We start from the raw sequence: 6,000 nt of genomic DNA on the forward strand, positions 1-6,000 counted from the left end.
TTCCTATACTTACGCGCATGCTCCGAAACGTGCAAATCTTCTTCACCTACGCCCATAGGCACACACGCCGATGCCGACGAGTGAACCGTATCAAAGGCGGACTCACCTGTGCTTTGTACCTCTACAGAGTCACAAGGCATAACAAGCACCGTTTCCGTCAAACCCGAGGAAACGGTACCCGCCGGTATGACAGAGTGGTTCGCCGCAAACGCGCAAATGAACGGCACCGGTTCATCGGCAGAATCGTTGAGAATCAACGACTCGAACTCGACCGGGTGCGGCATTGCAAGAGAAATTGCATCACTTACCATTGTACGGACTGCGCAATCATCCACTGGACCTTCCACATATGTGGATGAAGGTCGGACTTCCGGGTTGGCCTTCGAATCGTCAACACTCTCGAGAAACATAAGAGGAATCGCCTGTTGCGAAAGTCTGTTGCCAATGAAGTACATCGGGCTGAAATGCTCCCGGCATAACCCCCACGTCCGTAATGTTTCCGGTGATAAAGTCAGCAAGTACTTATTGCCTGCGATTTCGGAAAAAATGTACCTGCATTAACAAGTGACTCATCTGCGCCAAACCGCGCCGTGTGAATATATTGACTTTGAAACTCGATAGAAGAATTTTTTTTTCCTACCAAAAGTGAGTTTTGGTGATAATTTTGAGTACTTTGAGATAAGGTAAAAATCAGTAAAAAAAAAACATTCTGCAGATGCGAAGAACATTTTTTGTTGTCATCGTAAAGTGAAAAAGTTTGAAATCAATCGTTTAAAAAAATGTTGTTCAGAAAACCTTCAGAAAACTTTATTTCTTCTACTATGAAATTAATGTAAATATATTTGCAAGCAAGTGCAATGATTTTTTTTTTAATTGTCTCTTTGCGAAAAATTCTGTTTTCGAGAATTCATATAGGTTTAATTTCTGATCGTTTAATACCCCGCATACTTCTTAGATGCAACACGGAATATTTCTCCTAACATGTATCAAAAATTCACCCTTCACGATTTTACCAAAATTATAAAAATTGAATTTCAAATGGAGTGAAAATTCTGAACAATTTCATACATGTTCAGAGAAAAGAACAAATTCATTCTATAATATAAGAAAGGAACATGAACGGAAATTTGTTCAACAATTTTTTCCCACCACAATTTTTTTACAAGTTTTTTGCATTATCAAGAAACACGGCATACGTTTCTCGGCAGACGTCTGCCACAGGGCAGACGTTTCTCATGATGCATGAAAGCACTCATTTTTCATTTAGGAAATGAAATTTAAAAAAAAAAAATTTGTATGCTTGATAGAATCGAAAAAAAAAAAAAAAAAAATTTTTTAAAAAATTAAGAAATAAATATACCAAGCATTCTTCAGTACATCCTTTTTCGCATAGCGTTAGTTGTTTTGGATTTCACTGTTCTCCGAGATTCTTGCACTTTTCCATTTCGAGAAAAAATGCGAATAATTACAATGCAACACTTACCGGTATTTTTTACCCACGCATCAAGGCGGCAATCTCCTGCCACTGGAAATCTGTATAGTTTTGTTCCCGTAAATTTAGAATTCTTACAACCACGGTAAGCGCAGAGATCGCGCGCACGTTGCGGTTTGTTTTTATCCATTTTTGTATGTTTTGCGACGCAGCAAAGCACATACAGAAGTCACTCCCTTATTACGAGATTACGATGTTGAGCATTCGTAACACGAGTTGCGACTGACGATCGAAAAATTGCTAGCTAGATTTGGGGGAAGCCGTGATCGCATACAAAGTAATACATTGTAAACTTCGTCGTTTCGGGATATATTTCGAGATATACATGCAAATTTCCTCATAAATAATTGAATCGAGAGTCGACCGGCGAAGTCGAAGTATAATGCAAAAAACAATAAACCGAGTCGATTGTGATAAAAAAAAAATCAATGAGCTTTCAATTTTTGGATCCAACATTTTCGGTGGGTAAGCGACCAAAGGGGGGTATATTAGGGTGCTTTTTTTCGACTATTTTTTTCTTCGGTCCCATCAGGAAATTTTTTTGGAAAGACAAAAAAAAAAATTCCCTGAAAGTTTGAGCCGTTCATATTAATATTAAGTCCTAGACCAAGGCGTGTAAAGATTTCCCATTGAAAATACACGGAAACTCGGATTTTTTATCTTTAAATTTCTGTAGCTCAGCGGCATTTAATGGCATTGCTTTGACCATAGACAAGTATTTCTCAGAATTAAACGCTCTACAAAAGTGCCCATTGCGGAAAAGTCGTAACTCACACCGGCGTGGTAGTACGGGCCACTAAACCTGATTTTTCCATGAAATTCGCGTTTTTTCGCATTTATCTCGTAAACGACAAGAGATACAAAAAATTATTATTAAAAAACAATACATGTGTTTTTAGTAATCTCTATTTTCCATTACTGTCAGAACTTTTCCTCATTAAAAAAACATACGCCCATTTTATATCAGTCTTGACGAGTATTTCTTAAGAATTTTGAGAGATGCGAGATCGGAACGACAAAATTATTTCAGTAGCAACAATGTATGGATCCCTCCCCTTTTCTGATATAGGCAGCTAGTTAAGAGACTTCACAGTGTTCAGTTTAGTGCCAGCTCTCGAGGTATCAAGATGGTAATCGAGGTAAATAACATAATTATTTTACATGTATGGAAAAACCGGCAGGTTTGACGCTCGTCTATTTACTTAGATTAAGAAGAGAAATAAAGGGAAGGACCTGTAGTTGTATTTTATACTTTATTTAATTTTCCTTGAATTGGCAAACGTTTTTATTTTTGATTGTATAGGAAGATGTGTGGGGAATTCCCTTCTAATGCCCAAGAATATAGTACACATTTTCGATTATTTTTTCTTTTTTTTCTTTTGGGAAAACATTTTCCTCAATTTCCAAATATCCTTAATTTTTTGGTATTCAAATCGATTCTTAACAATTTTGCGCACAGGTGGGATTTTTTAAATAATTTTTTCCGTAATCCTGAAGATATTTCCTATCTGAGACCACTGTCAATAGGCAAGATTCCGGAAATCATAAAATTCCCTTTTTTTCTGATTAAAAAGAAAATCACTGACCAATAAGGCCACTAAAAGCTCGAAATGAAAATCTGAAAAAATTAGAGATGGTTTTTTATATTCGAAGCCATTAACGTAAAAAATCCGATTAACGACCATCCTAATAGATATATATTGTATATGGGGCATTCCACGTCAAATTTACAACCCATGTACCTCACCCTCTTCGATTTTGATCATTGTATGATGTTGCAACCACGATTTCAACCGACTTAAAACAGTGTCGGAATTTTTTGCAGATTTCTTTAGCCACCACTGAAATAGAAAAAAACTGAAAAACCAATTCCGAAAACGCTTCTTTTAAAATTCTGAAAAAATTCACACTGATTTTATAATTAAAAATATGATTTGTAAGCACGACACGATAATGGGATCGTATTTTAAATCATAAAATCAGTGTGAATTTGTTCAGATTTTTAAAAATGTCGTTCTCGAAATTGGTTTTCCGTTTTTTTTTTAAATTTCACCAGTGGCTAAAAAAATCTGAAAAAAATTCCGAGACCCTTGTGGGTCGGTTGCAAGATCCTACTAACAAATTATCAAAATGAGAGGAGGTGAGGTACATTGGTTGCAATTTGATGTGGAATGCCCCATAGATATTAGATTGATCGTTAAATTGCTTTTTTGCAATTTCAATGTTAGATTGTCGTAGATCGGCTTTAACTATATAAAAAAAAAATTTTTAATCTCTTTCAGATTTTTATTTTGAGCGAAGAAAATTACGGGCCAGCAGGGTCACTAAGGGCTCAGAATAAAAATTTTTGAAAATTAGAGATTTAAAAAAAATATATTTCAAGCTGATCTACGACCATCCAACATTGAAATTCCAAAAAAAGCCATCTAACGACCACCCTTGTGTACATAGTAAAACGAAAGTAATTTTCAGACGAACGGTAAAATCGCTAACCCGCGTACGAAAAATCGTAAGAGTTGAGAAAGAATATCCTGTATCAACATTTCAGTATGCGTTGTCGATTAGAATTTTAATCGTTCATCGGACGAAACAATGGCAGTCGTAATAAACTGAATGCTGCAAACAGAATTATCGCATATTCCTTGTCTTATGTACAGATGAATCCTGTTGACAATTTGGCGACGGAGATGGAGGCGTTAAATCGGATCGTCAACCAGGACGAAATGTGAGTACGCGCACAAATCGCTTTGGAAATCCCGAATCAGCGTTTGTTGGTAACCGTTCAACAATCATGTCATCAAATATTCACATCGGAATCTAATAAATTGTAGGAGATGCATTTTTTTTAAACAAAAAAAAATATTTCCTAAACAACGCTTCCGACAATTTGTTACATACCAATTTCAATTTTTCTAACACGCCGATTGAAGCATTTCGAACAATCTATCGTTTCGGATTGTAGATACGACTTTTGTTTCCATAAATAAAAAAATGTTAAGGCCTCTATGCAGAGTCCCCCTTCCTCAATAACAATTGACCCGACATGTTCGCATCCCGACTTATTCCGGTCTTATTCCCTACACCCCATCTGTACAAAGAATATTTTATTCATTGCAGGATGGATGAAAGTACAACGCCTCAACCTGGTGTTGCCTCGGACAGCGCGGAGGTCCCAAAAACTCCGAATCGTAAGTACTTGTGTGATGCATGCGGTGCGTTTTTTTACTCACCATTTCAATATCGGCATTCCAAACATACAGTGGAGCCTTACACATAGCTTACACAGACAATGCTGGGGAAGGTTTTAAGTTTTCCATTCGGTATTGCGAAAGAGTAAGAGGTATAGCAAGCCCTGCTCGCGGATGGATACTTTATGCAATTTGCATATTTAGATTGTTTTTTTAATAAAAAGAATACACTTATTTTGTTACCAACTTTAGTAAATCTTCGGCGAAATGTGTAGATTCAGTAAAAGAATCGTCAGAATGCAGTCGTGTAGGGTTGTGGACTCTAAAAAAAATATTGTACAGTCGCATGATTTGATTTAGATTTTACTTTTTAAGTCCAGAACTCTAGGCGGGCCCGATCTGGTGATTTTTTATGGAATCTTACGGAAAAGTGGTCTGTCTGGAGAAAACAATTTAAAAAAAATTGTTTCATGGAAAATAGAGTTAACAGGGCCGTCAAAATTATGATGCCAATGCTATTAAAAAGAAGATCGAAAACTACAACTTTTACTTTCAATTTTTTTTTTTACAAATACTTCAAAGAAAGTTAAAAAGAAATCGGGTGAAGTCGTATACGACCTTATATGGTTTTTTTTTTAATTTTCCACGCGGACCAGCGTAGATGATTGTAGTGGACTGCAATAGGTTACTCTCAGTTGTGTTGTTCTGCTTTTACAGCTACCCCGAACGAGAATAAGAAAAAAAAAAAAAATTGGCGATGGTGGGACAAAAAAAGGCCAGAAAACAAAAAGAAAAAACGTCCGCATCTGCGTCAGATACTCCACAATTATACAAGGTGGCCAGATCCACCTCGAACAAGCGGGACAAGCGAGTGTCTCGGAATCCGCGGTTCCGAAAGCAGACTGACGGTCCGTCGAAGCAGACGTCTTCGGACCCGCGGACGACGGAGGAACGAGCGTTGGCAGTAGTGGTCAACACTATACTCAATCGCATGTAACAAAAATTTCTGCAGTAAAAATAAAAACCATACAAAAAAGACTAATAATAATAATAATGATATTCCTGATAGTAATAAGAATAATAATAATATTGGGTAATGACAACATTTATTCTATTTTCTGACGTAAGTTCGTTGATTGTTTGGCCAAGTGCACGTCTTCCTAGAGATTGTTCTGTTTGAAATGACAGCACAAGGAGTGGACATGGTGCATTCGACTCCATGTTGACCATTATCCCAACACAACCAGCTTTCGTGCGACATTATTTACGAGTAAGAATTTCTTCTCTGCATGCACGATGTAAGGAGACTGTAGTGTGTAG

At 36.8% G+C, this 6,000-nt stretch overlaps 1 long non-coding RNA gene across 1 annotated transcript; it reads left to right on the forward strand.

Annotated features, from left to right (window-relative positions):
* Positions 1–4,152: 4,152 nt before the first annotated feature.
* LOC124306150 (uncharacterized) lies at positions 4,153–5,505 on the forward strand. The gene is made up of 3 exons (XR_006908540.1): positions 4,153–4,217; positions 4,610–4,680; positions 5,398–5,505. It is a non-coding gene; the product is annotated as an uncharacterized LOC124306150 (long non-coding RNA).
* The last annotated feature ends 495 nt before the right edge of the window (positions 5,506–6,000 follow it).

This window comes from Neodiprion virginianus, chromosome 1 (assembly GCF_021901495.1).
Source record: "Neodiprion virginianus isolate iyNeoVirg1 chromosome 1, iyNeoVirg1.1, whole genome shotgun sequence".
NCBI classification, from domain to species: domain Eukaryota; kingdom Metazoa; phylum Arthropoda; class Insecta; order Hymenoptera; family Diprionidae; genus Neodiprion; species Neodiprion virginianus.